An 18,286-nucleotide genomic window follows, 5' to 3' on the forward strand; every position below is an offset into this window, starting at 1 on the left:
CTAAGACTGCAGCTGACAATACTACAATCAAGTTCAAAAACTCAAAACTGTAAAATACTGTTGTAAACTTAGTTATGTTGTGGCTATTTAAACTCCACAAACTGTAAGTCTGCTAATGCCAGAGCAATAAGTTTGTTGTTTACAGTGTGTTGAAATAAATACTATCAGCAAGCAACAGTAAACAGGTTAAAACACCAAAGATCATTAGTAAAAGGAGATGTGTGCAAATATATTTTGCTTTGAAAGGAAAGCCAACACCCTCTCGTGTGCCCCCACCGTTCACAGGAGGGGATAGATAAGTTCTCTGCTTTGTGAATCAGGCAGTGGTCAGAGATTGAGATCCTGGCGGTCCGATAAATCTTGCTTTAGAAACATGGAATTTCACTTTTCATTCCCAAATATGGTTCAAGAAGGAACTTCACTGAGTCAGAACGCAACATTTTGATCACACTGCTTTTTTTTTTTAAAGTTAGAATTTCTTAATATGAATCCAGCTGAAGACAAAGTGATCTTTGATTGCACCTTAAATTAAAATATGCTCTGAAGTAGTTATATGTACCATATCTGTGTGCTTGTGCAATTCATATAATAAAGTTAGACTCAAGTTGGACTGACCTCTGTCACAAGCTTACTTGGAATATTATTAGGAGTGCTTAAATTACACCATACGGTGCACTCTACAAACAGCTTACTTAACTGACACGCCTTGTAAAAGGGCTGGCTTCCTCTTCCAGCAGTGACATCAGTGCTTTAGTGATTAAACTATTTTTAAGTTTTTAAGGAGCCACGTCCTTCCCCAAATGAACCTAATACATCCTCCTTCTTTCTAGATTTCTGACTTCTACTTGGCATAGTGGATGGCCTTTTAACAGAGTTCATGCTCATATACTATACCAAACGCATCAGTAAAATCTGATTGCAAATGTTACTGTTATGGTGGACTTTCATGTCTGGATCCATTGAGGTTTCTACCGCTGCTTTATGGATGGCCATCAATCTATCACTGCACACAGAAATGTCTTGTGTTTTTATTTTATTTCAGTTTTTTAATTATTATTAAAAGCTACGTCTAACTGCTCCCTTATTCACAAGGCTTCTCTACAGCTCTGCATGCTGGATTTGGAAGATTTTTATGGTCGATGCCTTTCTTGATGCAAACCCTCAAGAGATTTGTGTTTCCTACCAGGACTGGACTGGGAAGCTTTTCCTTGTTAGATAAATGTGCAAACCACAACACTATTAATAATTTAAATTACAGCTAGAGATTGCTCTGCTTAGCTTAGTATATATACTGGCTCTGCACGATTCTTTCCAAAGGCAGCAGATCCTGGAAAGATGCTGCACCTTGCCAAGAAATAGTCCCAGTTACAGTTTTGTGATACCATGAATTGTCATTTTCACAATAAGGTTTTTAGTTGATTTCAGAAATTGCATGTGACATTTTAATCCGTGAGCTTTCGAGGTGCTGAGAGGTGGATTTTGTTACCTTCTGAGAGAGCCTGGCAAGCCGAAGCATGCTAACCAAACACCAGATATCCGTTCTTCAGTATAAAGAACGGATATCTGGTGTTTGCCTGTGAAGGTTGTATGACTGATGCTTTTCATCACCAGCTTATTTGTGTACTCATTCCTTTAGCTTGTGTAAATTGTAGAGAAATGCTTTCCTCTGAGGTTTTTCTGTCCTTCCGACCACAGAAGTCCATCAGTGGTAATACCTTCAACAAAGTTTCTGTAATTTCTTTGATTATTATCAAATGGATTTCCTTGCCATTTGATAATTTCCTTGCTCTACATCCTATTCTCAAAAAAGACATTTCTTTTTGTGAACCCACACAAAACGTCTGCCAACTTTGGAAGTGGAAGACCCAATCTCAAATAAAAGCCCTAGCCATTATCATCAATAATATAGAATCTTAAAATGGTACCCCATTTCACTGTGATGGTATTGGGGTATCTTAAGTTATGTGGCATGAGTAACTTGCCACGAAGGTCCCATTTATATTCTGTCTGCTGCCTTTAGGGGTTTCCACAATGGATCATCTGCCTACATCCTCCTCTGTCACACCAACCCACTGAATGTCCTTCATCTCTACATCCATGAGCATCCTCCAAGGTCTTCTTTTCCTCAAGCCTGGCAGCTCCATCTTTAACATCCTTTGCCCACTATATGCATTATCCCTCTTTTGTACAGGTCCAAACAATCTCATGCTTGCCACTTTATTAAAAAGATAAGTATATCAAAGAGAGGGCTCAGGTTGAGCTGGTGTGGAGACAGTCCTCTCCCTCCTGGTCACTCCCAACCAAAACTTTTTCTTTATCTTCAGCGCTGCCATTTTCCATTTCTGTTTTTTTGTAGGCGGCACCTTCTCCAAACCATACATCATAACGGTGTCACTACATTGTGTAAACCTCCCCCTTAAACCACCCCAACACTCATCTCCACCATCCCCACCCAAGACTCTGGAAACAACTTGCTTATTTGCAAGAGGAAGACTCCCTTGGTGCTAATCTAGCCTACAGAATTTCAGATGTGCCATTCACTGAAAACATTTATATTGTTAATGAACAAGTGAAATCCATAAACAGGAAAGGAAAAAGATATGGTTGACAAAGTTATATGAAGTTGTCTCCTCTACTTCTGAAATGCTTTACAGGGCTGTCTTCCTTCTCTCAACACAACCGGTCGCGGCAGATGGCCGCGCCTCCCTGAGCCTGGTTCTGCCAAAGGGTTCTTCTTGTTAAAAGGGAGTTTTTCCTTCCCACTGTAGCCAAAATGCTTTCTCACAGGAGTCATATGATTGTTGTTTTTTTCTCTGTATGTATGATTGTAGGGTCTACCTTACAAAAGAAAGTGCCTTGAGGTGACTGTTTTTGTGATTTTGTGCTGTATAAATAAAACTGAATTGAAGTGAAAGAATGAAAAGTAAAAGACAAGCATCAGAAACATTTGATATGTTGTCTTTGTAATATTCGGATTTATGGAACATTATATTCTGAGCCTGCATTGTGTAACCTTTTCGTTTATCTGACTCAAAATAAGTTTAGCCTGAAAAGAGATAGACAAAATACATTTTCTTTACGAAACATTTTCTTTGCTACATGACTTTAAAAGTATGTTTTATAATGTCACCAGTTTTGTTGCTGTGGTTGATTAAAACACCACATGACAGTAAAATAGTATTACTTGCATGTTTTTTCCTCAACATGACTTTTCTAGGCACAGTTTAATCTTGCAATGTGTCACAGTATTTAACAACCCAAAATAAACTTGGTTTGACCCAGAGGGATTTGAAAATATTCTAATGATGATGACTTTGTAATTTCCCTTCCCTTCTCCCAAATACTAGAAGGGAAAACTCCAAGTTGGTGTGAGGCCTACTAAAGTAAAATGCAGCATGACCTGGGAGAGTACTTTTCCTCATGTACTGCTGTACATAAGGAAAAAGTGGTAGAATGAGCTTATGACAGATGTATTGCCTTTGGCTCCGAGCCTGCAGCTTCCTACTATGTTGCCGTTTGGTAGTAATCACTCAGAAATAGTTGAACAACTTCCAGCAGAAATAGCTGGAGGAGTAGCTCCAAACCCTTCTATTTACATCAGTTTCAAGGACAGGGAGTAAAACAAAAAATTGGGGAAAATGTATCTATATCCTTTGAATTTCTTTTATGTGTGTACAACTGAACCAAGAAAAAAAGAGATTTTCCATTAAAAACATAGGCCTTGTGCATGTTTTGTGCAGCACTAAATAAAGCTTGTCAGAAATATCAACATTGTGAAATATGAACATGGCAGAATTTAAATAAAGAAATAACTCCATAAATGGACAAAGGGTCAAAGAAGGTCGCCACCTTTCTGGTTAGTTTATGTGACTTGCATCAGAGAGGTCGAAGGCTGTTGTGTTCACATGATATACAAACTGGGACAAATTACTGTTTAGATCACGAAGCTTCAGCTTCAGTGGGTCCACATCAGATGATTCTTATGGGAAAAAAGACACTGGCATTGTGCACTACAGGCAACAGAAAGCATACTGGCCTTGCCACATGGCTCTATCCTTTAATATGTCAAAATAAATGTCATTATCAGTACTAGAAATCTTTCCGTTGCATTTTAGGGATTAATTAATGTGTTTCGGGATGAAATTCTGTGTTAAATGCTTAATACAAACACTGCTGTTGCAAAAGTTAAGTGTAATTATTGTAACAAACAATTACACTTACAAAGTTGCTTCAGTTCATTGAGGTTTGTAGCCAAGGTTGTATGTAAAGCTCTCTTAAGGTCCTGTGATGGGACTGAGGTTGAGGTACGGAGTTTGGCTGGAACATTAAAATATCTTGATTCCTTTCTTCTTTAGCTATGATTAGCTTGTAAAACCACCTTTAGCAGCAATAACTTGAAGCTATAATCTTTTGTATATGAACAGTACTCTTAAGGACCTACCATAGCATTTCAATCAATTCATTTTAAGCCAGTTGAAGTCTGAACTGGGCCACTGCAATGTCTTGACTCTTTTCAACCATTCTCTTGTACATTTGCAGTTGTGCTTGGAATCATTTTCCTGTTGCATGACTTAATTTGGGCTAAACTTAAGCTATTGAACAGATGGTTTTGTATTTGACTGTAGATCACTTTGCTATACAGATGAGTTCATGGACGACTCAGTGACTGCATGCTTGACAATTTGTCATGGGGTGTTTGTGCTGATATGGTGTGCACCATGTTTCGGCAAATGTTGTGCCGTGCATTGTGGCAAATATCTCCATTGGTCTTGTATGCCCAAAGAACATTATTCTAGAAGTCTTGCATTTTGCTCAGGTGCAGGTTTGTAAGTTCCCTTCCAAACAAGTCATACTTATTGAATATTTTCCTAAATATGCTCTTGCAAACTTTGATTTGTAACATGTTAACTGAGCCCTGTAGATTTTAAGATGTAAATCTTGGGTTTTCTCCAGCAACAATTACAATTTCAATACCCAAATTTCACTTTCACTTTTTTAATACGTATGCCACCAGCATAGATTTGAAAATAAAACCACCCAAGTGTAGACTTTAGCCTTAATTCAAGAGCTTGACCAGAACATTCTGCTCTTGATCTTGACGAAGGCGGTCGCACTTTTCTCCTCTCCTCCTCTCCCTTAGCTTCCCTGCTTAGCCTCTTATGTCCTTGTCTAGTCTTTTGTTTTTTGTATTACTTTTCCCTGGAACACTCTCTCACAGTCTGTTCTCTAAAACCTAAAAGAGGAATTATGGATTGGATCAACTGGTCCCTAAATGCAATTGACACCCCTTTCTCAACGAGAAGTTTGGGCTTGGGTGAGTCTGAGTGCTGAAGATATCTACCTATTCGGAACCATGGTAACAGGGTTCTGGCTGATCGGAGCTGGCTTGGCCCTGACTTATCGAAGAATTAAGAAAGTGGAACCGGCTGTTCAAACCCCCACAAGGCTGCCCGCTGGGATAGGAACGATGGGAGAGGCGTGAGTTTCTCAAAATGGGCTCATTGAGTGCAGCACGGATAAGATCTTGGAGAGGCTACGGCTGCTGTGAATACTCAGAATAAGATCTCTGACTGCAGACTGGATACATCTCGGAAGGGCTAGCTCGGAATAACATCTCTGGGCGCAAATTGGATGACATCTCGGGGAGGCACACTGTCGTGAGTTCTCAGAAATCGGCTCCTTGAGCACAAGAAATGACAACATCACAGAACGCAAGTATGGCGAAGCTCGCGGCTCTCCAACGGGAGATTGAGAGACCAGTGTTGGACTGTAGAACTGCTTTGAAATTCATATGAGCTGTTCGCACTAAAGTAAAAACCACCATCACTTCATGCGGATACCCCCTTTCGGCGCCAGCTGCGGTCTCAAGGCTGGAGCTGAACAACAACACCCTGATAACGACTGTGTTTAGTCTGTTCCTTCCCATTCCGTGCAAGGCCACCTGGGTTGGCTGGAAGACTGTTTACTTAGCCTAGCAGGGCGAAGGACACTGTCTCAGCTGAACTCTGGACATGCGCACACATACATATACACTGATATGCACACACTCATCCCCCCTCCCTTTCCAACCGGCTTCGATGCTTATTCCCTTCCGATGCTGACGATGTACTGTCTAATTCGGCTGTCTCTCACCCTTTACCCACCCCTGTTGCTTGTCATGTGTTTCTTTGGTGTATTAAGAGTTTTTTCATGTGCTATGGGCAGAGGTGTTTTTTTTTCTGTTCTCAAACTGATCTCCCTGTTGGAGCTCAGTCTGGGGGGAGTTATTTTTTTTTCTCCTTATCTTTCCTCATGTGGTGCATTTTCCATTGTTATACCTCTCTGACCTGTCTTCCCCATGTGATGTTTTGTGTAATGTATGTATGGTCGGAAGGGTAAGATGGCGCTGGCACGGCTGGAAGCCTTAACCCAATTTCTCTTGGGATGAATAAAGTATTATCAATCAATCAATCAATCAATCAATCAATCAATCAATCAATCAATCAATCAATCAATCAATCAATCAATCAATCAATCAACATAATATTAGCTGAAATATACTCACATTTCAAATGCAAAGTAATTAAATTAAAATAGGTTTATGAAAAAAGTACTGTATTTTTCAAATGAATGTGTATTTCTGTTACTATGTTGAGAATGATTTAGATCTGGATTCTAGTGAAGTGTTTTTCATGGCTGTGAGCAAAATTTTACATCCAAACAGCTTCTAAAACATAAAAACATATGCATAGAAATTAAGCTGGGGGATGTTCTTCAGTTTGCTGGATGTTATAGAGGTTTGTCTCAATGACCACTGAAAGCATCCTGCAATCATGTAACACTGTTGTTGTAAATTGACATCTAGGATTTTTTTGATGCCGTGGAGCTCTCATGTCTGTACTTAATTTCTAGGCTAGCTAGCCAGTTAGGGTGCTTCTATAGTAGATAATCCACTGGCTTGATTGTTGGATAGCACTGTCAAAGTCAAAGTAAACTTTATTGTCATCTCTGCTATATACAGTACAGTATATAGAGAGACGAGACGATGAGGTTTCAGTTCCATTCAGTGCAAAAGAACAACAATAAATACAGGAAGAGTAAGAATAAATACACAATTTGTCATGATCCTGGGTCCTTTTGACCCAGCGTTTTGTGTTTTCTGTTATTGTGATTTTGGTTGTTTAGTGTTTATTCGGTTCTGCCCATGTATTCCTGTGTTAAGTCTGCGTTTCTTAGTCCGTGTCCTTGCATTTGTAAGTTCCTGTTTTATTGTGAAGGTCTCTGTCTTATGTCAGTGTGTTCTGTTTACGTTTCCCCTGCCTCATCAGCTGTTATGTCTTCCAGGTGTGTTCCCCTCCTGTTTCCCATCCCCTGATTCCTGGCGTGTGTATTTATAGTGTGTGTTACCTCGTCCTTGTTGCTGGTTCGTCTGTGTTATTTGGTGTTTTCGTGTCTGTGAATCTCCTGCCATCATTCTGTGAATTCTCCCTGCAAGTTGCTTTCTCTCGTGTTCAGGTTTGGTGTTTAGGTTTTAGTTTTCCCAGCGTAGTTTATGTCTAAGTTCGGTTTCTTGCCACACTCTCCTTTTGTTTTTTATCACTCGAGTTTTGTGTCAATAAAGCCCTCTCACTTCACTGCATATCCGCATCTTGGGTCCTTTGTTAAATTCACACGGTTTGCCCCGGCAACCCGTGACACAATTTGAGACTAAGGTAAGGGGAGTAAATATACACTTTGAGGCAGAAAAGGGTTAATAACAGTCTAACATGTACAATTTACAATTGAGATATAAAGTGACCTTGAAGTGGTTTAAAATGGCCATAGCAGCTTTACAGTTTACAGCATGAGTGATTTAAAGTGACCTTGAGTTAAATAAAGTGACCAACATGAGCACTGTCACAGGGACATGTGTTGTTGCAATGTCCATGTATCCTAAAAATGAAAAAAAAGTTGCGTCACTAAAATGATGAAAGTGCAAAAGTGAAACAACAGGAGCGCTACTAACATGCTCACTGACATCTCTCAAAAAGCAATTCAGACTGCTGTCACAGTTTCCTTCCATTTGAATGAAATTATTTGCTGGTTGTGGAATTTTCCCAGTGATCCTTTAATTTTTAATAGGACTGTCTCCTGCAGCGAGAACCAGGTGCCACAGGTATTTCCAGTGCATAATATTGCAACTTAAAGTGATCTAGGTGTGGATCAACAGAAGAATGAACAACAGCATCAGAACTCAGGAAAGGAGACAGGATTGTCAAAGACCTGGTAGTTTGCTGGTGCGGCCAGAGATTCAATCATTTAACCTGGGGATGCCTTTGCACAGGGTGTCGCAACCTCATGACATATAGTTCACATTTAAGATTTGAAATGCCCTTTTAATAAGGATATAAAGTTTTATATGCATAAAGTTCTATATAACTGAAGTTTACTCATATTTTACTTATGTTAGCTTATCAATGAAAGGATTACAGTAACTTGGAAATCCCCTCAAACAAAGGGAGCCTTCTTTTGCCATCTTTAACTTGTCCCCATTTCCCAAAGGGTATCGTTGTAATATTCACTATACCTAACAGCAGTTTGGAGAGTCCTGCCATAAATAAATGAGACTTGTTGATCAGCCGATATAACCACCGACATCTGAATTACAAAGAAGCTTTGGAAAAAGAAAGAGAAAGACAACCTTTGTTATGTAACAAATTTAGTTTTGTACAAACCTCTGCATATAACCACGGCGCCTGCCTGGACGTCAAGCAAAACATCTAGTCTGGACCAGTTTTAGCTGTCATCATTTTCACACTAATTCAGGCATCATATCCCGAAGCAGGGGCAGTCCAGAACAGATGAGTTACATAACAGAATCGGTTCTGTATTTATGGCTGTACCAACATGTATTAATATTTATGTGGAAGCGTTGCATACCTAGGAATCATCTTTATTTCCAGAGTTACCACAGTTAAGTTACACTGATAAAGTCAAGGTATATCTATAAAACATCAAAGAAAATAATAATGTGACTTGTCATAGTAATTAATTAACAGTGTGTGAATGTGTGTGTGAATGGGTGGATGACTGGTTGTGTAAAGTGCTTTGGGGTCCTTAGGGACTAGTAAAGCGCTATACAAATACAGGCCATTTACCATTTACCATTTGTCATAGTAATTAGTCCATTTTTTTCTTTTTTAATAGTGAGTAAGCTGTTTGGCAGTCAAAAGATGGATGTAGTGACATGCTACAATGCCACCCACTGGTTCCTGCGTCACTGTTCACTATCTTGGTGAAACACAATGTGCCAAGAGAGCACCAGGTGTGAACTGTAAAAGGCCATGCTCAGTGAGCAAACCCTGAACTCCTTTTTGAAACATAGTATGACCAGTTGGCTATATTGTCTATTGAGTATGACCTGATATGGGAGATTGACCCTAAAAAGTCAGTACGAAAGTGTTCACAGTTTTTGTGTCAGGTTGACTTTTCAGACCAATCTTCTATGCTGTCTATAGTAGAGATACTGGATCGGATATCGGCGAGAAATAAAAAATGTAATCCGATCCATTAAATATCAAAAAAGCACCTCACAAAACTTGCTACACGGCGTAACTCGACTCATAACCGTAGCACTTTGCAGCAGTATGCATCACGTGATAGAGCGGCTGTGTGTATTTGTAGCCTCACCAGGATTTCATCTCCGAGGAAGTTATCCCAGACAGAAGTAAAGCAAGTGTGTAAGTTCATCTCTGAATGTTTGTAAACCGTTCCCACGTTAAGCTTAACAACAGATATATGGAGCGACTGCCTCTCTCTCTCCCTCTCCTGCTGCTACTTCAATCGTGAAACTGCTTAATGATCAGCTGATCGGCTTTTCTGTCGTGAGTCCATCTCTCTTCTTTGTTTTTGGCCCACTTCGCTCCAGAAAGAGGAAACCAGCGGCTGAACAACAGCAGCACGTTTAAGCTTGATAAGCTGTTGTTAGAATTTATTTAATATTACTTTCTACTCCAGGATCTTTTTCTATGTAACTGACGGCTGGTAACTGTGCAGGGGCGGATCTAGCAAAGTTTAGCCAGGGGGGCCGATAGGGCATGAACAGGGAAAAGGGGGCACAAAGACATACTTTTCTTTCTTATTCTCATTTAAAATGTCGAGCTTTTAATAATTAATTATCTGACTCTTACACCCAAAGTTTTAATCTGATGTAAAATGTATAGAAGTCCATTACTGTATATAGTAACTGTTAAGTCTAATATACCCTAGTAAGCTATAGTACTTTTTCCTTTGGGAAAATACCATCTGTGAATTCTGCAATTCTGTTAAAGAAAGATGTTGAATCTATTTAATTATTCTTGAAAAATTATTTATTTCTGTGCATTTCCCCCCTGCATCAAATTAAATTTGATTACATCGATTAAGCATCATGAGGTGGAGGGTGGCTCCCTATTTTTTTTTGCTGGGAGTTTGCAACCCTATTAGTTAGGTTGCTTTATATTTCTGCTAAGTAACTAATAGGGTTGCAAACTCCCAGCAAAAAAAAATACCAGAATAGGGAGGATGGAGTAGGTTTAAGTTTATTAGATTGATCAGTGTTGCTGAACTATGAAATATTTTGGGTGCAGTGTATTTTTTACATACAGGTATAACAGAATAGCTTTAGTGTTGTTATTTATTTAAACTTGAGTATAAACTTATACAAAATGCAGCAAGATATTAAAAAATGTTTTGTTGATTTAAAAAACACACTATATCGGATTCATATCGGTATCGGCAGATATCCAAATTTATGGTATCGGTATTGGACATAAAAAAGTGGTATCGTGCCATCTCTAGTCTATAGTGCCAGTTCTTCAGTTGTAGATGTTAATGCTGCTGCCCAGGTTCACAGTGAAATGTCTTGTATCCAAAAACATCTAATTAGCCTGTCACATGGCCTGTGAATCAAAAGTGTCTGACTTAATCAGTTGCTTTCCTCCAAATAACGCCAGAAGAGGCTACTTTTGGCAGGACATTTTTTTTAACTATGATTTCATTTTATCTGGACTCCTTTCCACATTGTGTTGTACAAAGTATATATAGAACATAACAGAACAGCAGTAATTTATGCTATCTTACCTTGCTTACTCTTTGCACAAGGTATCAGGTGTGTGCCCATTGATCAAACAAAATCTGTGAATGACTATTGTTGATCTACAACTGGGTTGCCAAAACTGAAACAAGTACAACAGATTATAAATTTCACACAATACCAGCATTTATCTACTGGTATGAAAAGTGAATGAACTTTTTCTTGATTTCTAATAAACAACCGTAGCGGTAAATTCCATGTTAAATCAGGTTTCAAATCCAGGAAAGCATGGGACATAGATCTTATTGTTGTTGTAGTACTGTACAAAATGATCAGAAGGATATTGTGAAAATGGATTTTACTTCAACCACTCCTTTTTGCTACATGGTAAGGTTATGCCAGATCTGGATGATTGTCCTGGATCAACTAATGTCGGTCCAGGTTTAACACTGCAAGGGACCAATCACATTTTTATGATGTCATAATTTTGCAACATGAAAAACCCCCCAAACAAACCAAAACACACCAAAACAACAATAAAAAACATACAAAAAATAAAAAACATGTTGATGTCCTGCAGGAAATAAATTAAGAAAGGGGGAGTTAGTGTCAGGGTTAGGGTTGGGGGTTAGAATGTGATAGTGTTTAGGCGTAGGGTTACAAGGACTATGGTAGTGGGGTTAAGCTTACTGATTGTAATTAACTATAAGCTATTTTTTTTAGTATTTTTTTTTTTTATTTTATTTTAGAATGCAGCTTCACTTTCAATGATGTTCATGAGATGTGAATTTGCTAGCCCCAAATTTTCAGCACACACTGAATGCCAATGAAAATAGCAAGAAGTGGATGTCTAAGCTTCTTTTTTACTGGAATCAGAGGTTAAGCCATGTGCTAGGGAGCAGATTACTGTGTTTAAGTATTACAATTCAAATTGCCATTGTAAGACTGAACATGTAGAGAAATACAAGAACTCAACCTTTGCTAGCAAAGCTGCAAAAAGCAGTGCAGGCTTTTTATTTAGGGTTACACATCCATCCATGGAGCGATCAAGAGCAGCTTTATGATTTGTCACATTTACATTTAAAAAACCCAGTAAACTCTCTGATGGGGAGTTTATCAAGCGGAATTTGGTGGACTTTTCTCCGCTAATAGACCTTGTGAAAAGGAGAAGCATTGAGAATGTACCCCTTTTCAGGCAAAATGTAAAATAATTGCCCAAAATGGGTTATGGTTAATTATAAAGACTGGTGACTTAAAAACTTCAGGAACTACTTTTGCTGTTTCATATATTGTTGGTGAGACTTTTGTGCATTCTAATTTCTTTATAGTTCATATTTAATACTACAAACTCCTTTTGTATCACCATCTATCATTATTTTAATCATAGGGAACAACAGTCCTTATGGTCCAGACGCTTTGACGTCATCCTCGGGAGGCTTCCACTAAGACAAATGCTAGAGGATATTGCTGTGACGTGCAGACCACTTTATGAATGGACGTCCGTTGTTCAGTGGATGAAAAGGCCTCATAATCTGCATGTCAATTTTCAAAGAGATCTGATGTGAAACCCACCCACACCCACTTAACCTCCCCTGTTTTGTCTTGTAATAGTTTTCCCCTTCCCAGTTTTTTAAATTTTACTTCAGAGTAGTGAGAGCCCCTGTTACTCCAATTAGGGATAAGAGGGGGCTGTGTGTTGACGCTGATGGCTGGGGCTTCCCTGATGATGCTATAGGAGGATTACTGGCCTGCTGTGCCACCTCTCTGCTAGATTATAACCTTTGGATTATGTCTCTATTTACCCAGAGAGGAGAAAAAACAGATTTCACTTGAACCCCATGTGACACAGTTGAATGAAAACTAGACTGTAATGTATGACTGTCATCTATGTCAGTTAAGAGAAAGTTTTATTTATACATATCTTGTTTGGGATATTCAGAATTTCCAAGTCAGCATTTAAATTGTGTTGCATTTGCATGTAACACTGGCAGAACATGCAAATCATAATACTAAGAAATTATGCATGTTTCACAAGGCTCTTGTGAAATTGAGACATGACTGGCCTTATAAACATGAAAAAGGACTCGTGTCAGTTTGTGGTCTAAACCAATCAGGTTAACACAATGCCAAGGAGGAAAGAATTCAGCAGTTGTCTAAGAGAAGTATTTGTCTCTGCCCATCAAAGGAAGGATTATATGGCCATTGACAAATAGTTTGAAGTCCATCATTGTACAGTGAGAAAGATTAGTCACAGGTGGAAGACAGTTCCCAATCTTCTTGCCTGAACAGCACAATCACCTCAACGTCAGGCAATGCTCCAAAAAATTGCAAAAAACCCCAGGAGCTGCATCTCAGACTCTAAAGCCCTCTGTAACTATATTAAAAGCTGAAATTCATGAGCGCATATGTAGGAAAAGACTGAACAAGTACAGCTTGTTTTTAAGAGTTGCTAAGAGAAAGTCATGGCAGCAGAACAAATTTCGCAAAGTTGGGTCTGAATGAACCACTCGACTTCTAAAACCACGTCCTATGGACAGACAAGACCAGTGTAGAGATGTCTGGCCATAGTGCATCGCAGCACAACTCATTCTAACTGTCAAGTATGGTGGTGCAGGGGTGACAATTCGGGCTTGTTTTGCAGCCACAGCAACAAGGCAACTGCATTTATGGATCTGACCACAAACCTTCCCTCCCTACAGGACATCTACACCAGGAAATTTTGGTCCAGAGCAGCTCAGATACTGAAAGACCTGTCCCACCCCAGCAATAAACTGTTCCAACTTCTGCAATCAGGCAGAAGGTTCCACACCATCCGGGCAAAAACAGAGAGGCTGAATAGGAGCCTCTATCCTCAGGCCATTGGGTACTAAAGGACAATCTTGGATGAAGTGATGATGATATCTCCCCCCCCGACCTGTCGTTCTGGTTCCCCTTTGCTGTAGCATTTGTGTTGTATCTTGTCAATCTCTAGCTGTGAGAACAGTTCCTTTACCAGTCAAAAGTTTGAACCCACACTCTCATTTAATGTTTTTCTTTATTTTTGCCACTTTCTACATTGTAGATACATATTGAAGACATCAAATATATAAAGAAAGATATATGGAATTATGGGAATTATGTAGCAAAGGAAAAATGTTAAAAAACTCAAAAATATGTCTGATATTTTAGATTCCTCTAAGTAGCAACCCTTTGCTTTGTTGACAGGGTTCATTTGGAGAATTTCTTGTCTTTTTAATGGGGCTGTGTTGCGCAGAAGTCAGGTTGGTACACAGCTGATGACTCCGCCTCAGAAATAAGGGTTCCAGTAGCAGACACATCTCTACATCAACTGTTCAGAGGAGACAGCACAAATCATGCCTTTATGGTCAAATAGCTGCTAAGAAACCACAACTAAGGAAAAGCAACAAGCAGAAGAGATTTGTTTAGACTGGTGGAAATTGTTTCTTTGGTCTGATGAGTTCAAATTTGAGATCTTTGGTTCCACCTGCCATTGTCTTTGTGTGGTGAACGGATGATCTCTACATGCATGGTTCCCACTGTGAAGCATGGAGTGTGGGGATGGTTTGCTGGTGACACTGCTGGGGATTTATTCAAAATTGAAGGCACACTGAACAAGCATGGCTTCCACAGGATCCTGCAGCGATGTGCCATCTCATCCGGCTTGGGTTTAGTTGGACCATCATTTATTTTCCAACAGGACAATGACCCCAAAACACACCTCCAGGCTGTATAAGGGTTATTTGACCAAGAAGGAGAGTGATGGAGTTCTGTACCAGATGGCCTGGCCTCCACAGTCACCTGACCTCAACCCAGTCGAGGTGGTTTGGGATGAGATGGACCACAGAGTGAAGGCCAAAGTGCCAACAAGTGCTCAGCAACTCTGGGAACTCTTTCAAGAGTGTTGCAAAACCATTTCAGGTGATGACCTCATGATCATCGAGGTCATCGAGAGAATGCCAAGAGTGTGCAAAGCAGTAATCAAAGGGCTATTTTGAAGACTCTAAAATATAAAACATGTTTTGAGTTATTTCACACTTTTCTGTTTACTACATAATTCTATGTGTTCATTCATAGTTTTGATGCCTTCAGTGAGAATTTACAATGTAAAAAGCTGCAAAGAAATAAAAAAACCCCCCATTAAATTAGAAGGTGTGTCCAAACCTTTGACTGATAGCGTGTGCGTGTGTGTTTGTGAAGTGAGCACATGTGTGTCTGTCTGCATCTGTGTGTATAATCTGTGCATGTTGTTAGAGCAACAGTCTCTGGTGGATTAGTCTGTAAGCGTCATGCATATACGTCATGCATATACGTCATGCATATACGTCATGCATATACGTCATGCATGTTAAGAGTGGGATGATGAGAGCCATTATGGGACAGTGTCTCCCTTGCAGTCTCTGTTTCTCTTCCTCCCAAAATGTTAAGACATTTCTTTCAGTTTAAAAATCACGATTCTTACAATGAAAGAAAAAAACCCATCATTACTTCATAATCTTAGCTCTGTTTTGTACTAAAGTTGCTATCACTGGCACTGGATTTGTTTTCCTCTGGTGGTGAGACAGTCCATGAAATTTTAATTTTATGCTTGTCAGATGCCGGCAAAGATAATACAATGAAAGCCTTGTGGGCAAAAGATTTGACAGGTAATGACAGATGGCAAGATCTCCTTAGATTAGACATTTTTTGAAACATAAAGCATATTTCCCAGATTATTCGAGCTTTTATGTCATTGTCACCACAAAGGATTACATAGACAACCCCCAGTAAATGACATCAGACAAAAAATCATGTTAAATGACTTTTGGTGTTTGGACCGGAGGCCTGTTTGGTATCTGCTATGACGGATCTTCATCCAGAACTGCATCTGCTCCTAGCTATCATAAATGAAGGGATGAACTGGAAGAGTTGAGTGTACTTAGGTCTTGTTAAAAAATAACGAAAACATTCTGACATTCAGTGAAAACACCTGCTTGCTGTAAAACACAGTCACGTGAGGAGAATGGAGGATCATCTTTGCTACAGAGATTACACAGATATCAGGGAAACAGGTCAAAAGCAACAACTTTAAGACGTAGTATGAGTTCTTCCTGGCAGCTGCTTGCAATTTCAGGGCATTCCAGATTTTACTCTGAAATAAAGATAATCAATGCTATTAGTACATTTTCTTTCTTTCCTTCGTTTGGTTTTGTATGTGATAAGGATTATAGACTGTAAATAAAGATATCCACAGTAAAATCACTTTAAAGTTCCTGATATGTTGGTTATTAGAGCCAAACGTGAACATCTTTGGATGTGACGATGTTGGGTTTTGTTACTTAAGCAAAAGTAATGTCTTGTATTACTTATTACTTTTAATAATTTGCTTTCCAGAGAAAGTAATGCATTGTACTACTCATCACATTACTTTTGCATTGCTCCATGACATGAGTTCAAGTAAACTGTGGTAGAATTATCACTGCCCATTCTATCTGCCCTTAAGCTGCACAGTGGAAGTGATTCACACATGATGCACTGCTTTGAAGCTGATTACTGGCTTGCATAGATTTCATGCTTCAGTTGTCTTGGTAATGGTGTATTTACTTGCAGGTCATATGTCTATCAGTGGAATCCTATGCCACTGATAGTCAAGTGACTATCAGTGGCTGATAGTCACTTCATTTTCTCACCGCAAGGTTGAGAAAAGTTGATCTCGGTAAACTGCTACCTCGTGTTGATTTTGCCTGTGTTTCTGACTTTCTGTGGTCTCTGGTTGCCACTTTGTTGCAAGTTGCTTCCATTGTGAACTTAGGCTACAGTCCCACACACTGATAGAAATCCCTATATGAATGAGAACATACATGAATCTTTCTTTTAGTGTTTCCCTTCACTCACCAAAAAATGCTCTGCCAGGCCTTATGTCAAATAATTTGATTGCACTGGTATTTCCAGACCAGAATTTTTTCTGGTCTCTGTTTTAATGTTTTTTCTTTATTTTTATGACTGATTTTTAATGCCAAGGTAATGTAAATGGGCTTTTGGTGTGTCCGCAGCCTAAGGACAGTGCTATGGCCTTCGCGTGTTTCTGAAAGACACTTCTCATTGCAACTTTGATTGTGTAACACTTGCTGCATTATAGCCAGGCAAACCTTCCACATACATCAATATAATTTACGTTAGTTCATGAAGCACAGATACGACACATGAAACAACACTTTTGTGTTCATGTGATACTTAGATGGATGTTTAGCTTTTGAGCATTAATCAGTTTTTAGGGTTTGACAATGTGTAGCATTCAGCTGAAAAAGACAAAGCGAGGCCTGAACACAAGAAGTGAACGCAGGTCACTTAATTTTCTGATGATCTCACTGACTAAGGGGTGTCTGTTTTTTAAACTAAACTACTGTATATGCCTTCTTTGAAGAAGGTGATCGAGATTACATAACATTACAGTAGTCTTTTTTTAATCCATTATGCCACAGACTTAAAGGCCTCGTGTGATGTCTACAAACACTGTTGCTTCTTAGACTACAGTTCAGTTGTGACTGTTATGAAATTCTGTTTTGACACCTGCGGTCAAACCGGGTTGCTCCTCACGAGGTTCACTAATGGTCAAAAACAGAGTCTTATTGTAACAGATCAACAGTATACTTGTCTGTTGTTTATATCCATCTTTGAACACAGTTAAGCTTTTATGTACAGTTAGGTCAATAAGTATTTCAACAATGACACTTCACGTAATTTTGCCTCTGTACACCACCATATTGGATTTTAAAATCATCTAATCAATATGTGATTGGAGTGCAGACTTTCAGCTTTTGTTCAAGAGGTTCAGTAAAAGTATTGGACAAACCATTTATAAAGCCTGATCTGATGTTTCTGTGTTATTCCTACATCATTATAAAAATGCTGGGCCAATATTTGCTTGCCAAACAGGATCAACACCGAAACTGACCAATCATGAATGATTATTCAGTTGGCATTAGCCAAGAAGTTAGTGAATGATATTAAAAACTACCACTAGCAAACTAATACGAGTAACCTAAATTTGGCTAGCAACAAGCCTGACTTGATAATATATTTGTTATACTGGATCAATTCCAAAAGGTGGATTCTGTTCATCTGGACGTAACGTTTCCAGTGGGCGAAACGTTTTGTCACTCATCCAAGTGACTTCTTCAGTCTCAGCTGACTGCAGGTTTCCCCAAACTTATAAACAGTAAACTTGCACAATAACTAAATTTCTGCAATTGCAGCCATTCCCCAACTCTCTGTGAA

This window comes from Mchenga conophoros, linkage group LG17 (genome assembly GCF_057382185.1).
Source record: "Mchenga conophoros isolate Kocher_MC1m ecotype Shallow Benthic linkage group LG17, M_conophoros_male_GT1.1, whole genome shotgun sequence".
In the NCBI taxonomy this organism is placed as follows: Eukaryota; Metazoa; Chordata; class Actinopteri; order Cichliformes; family Cichlidae; genus Mchenga; species Mchenga conophoros.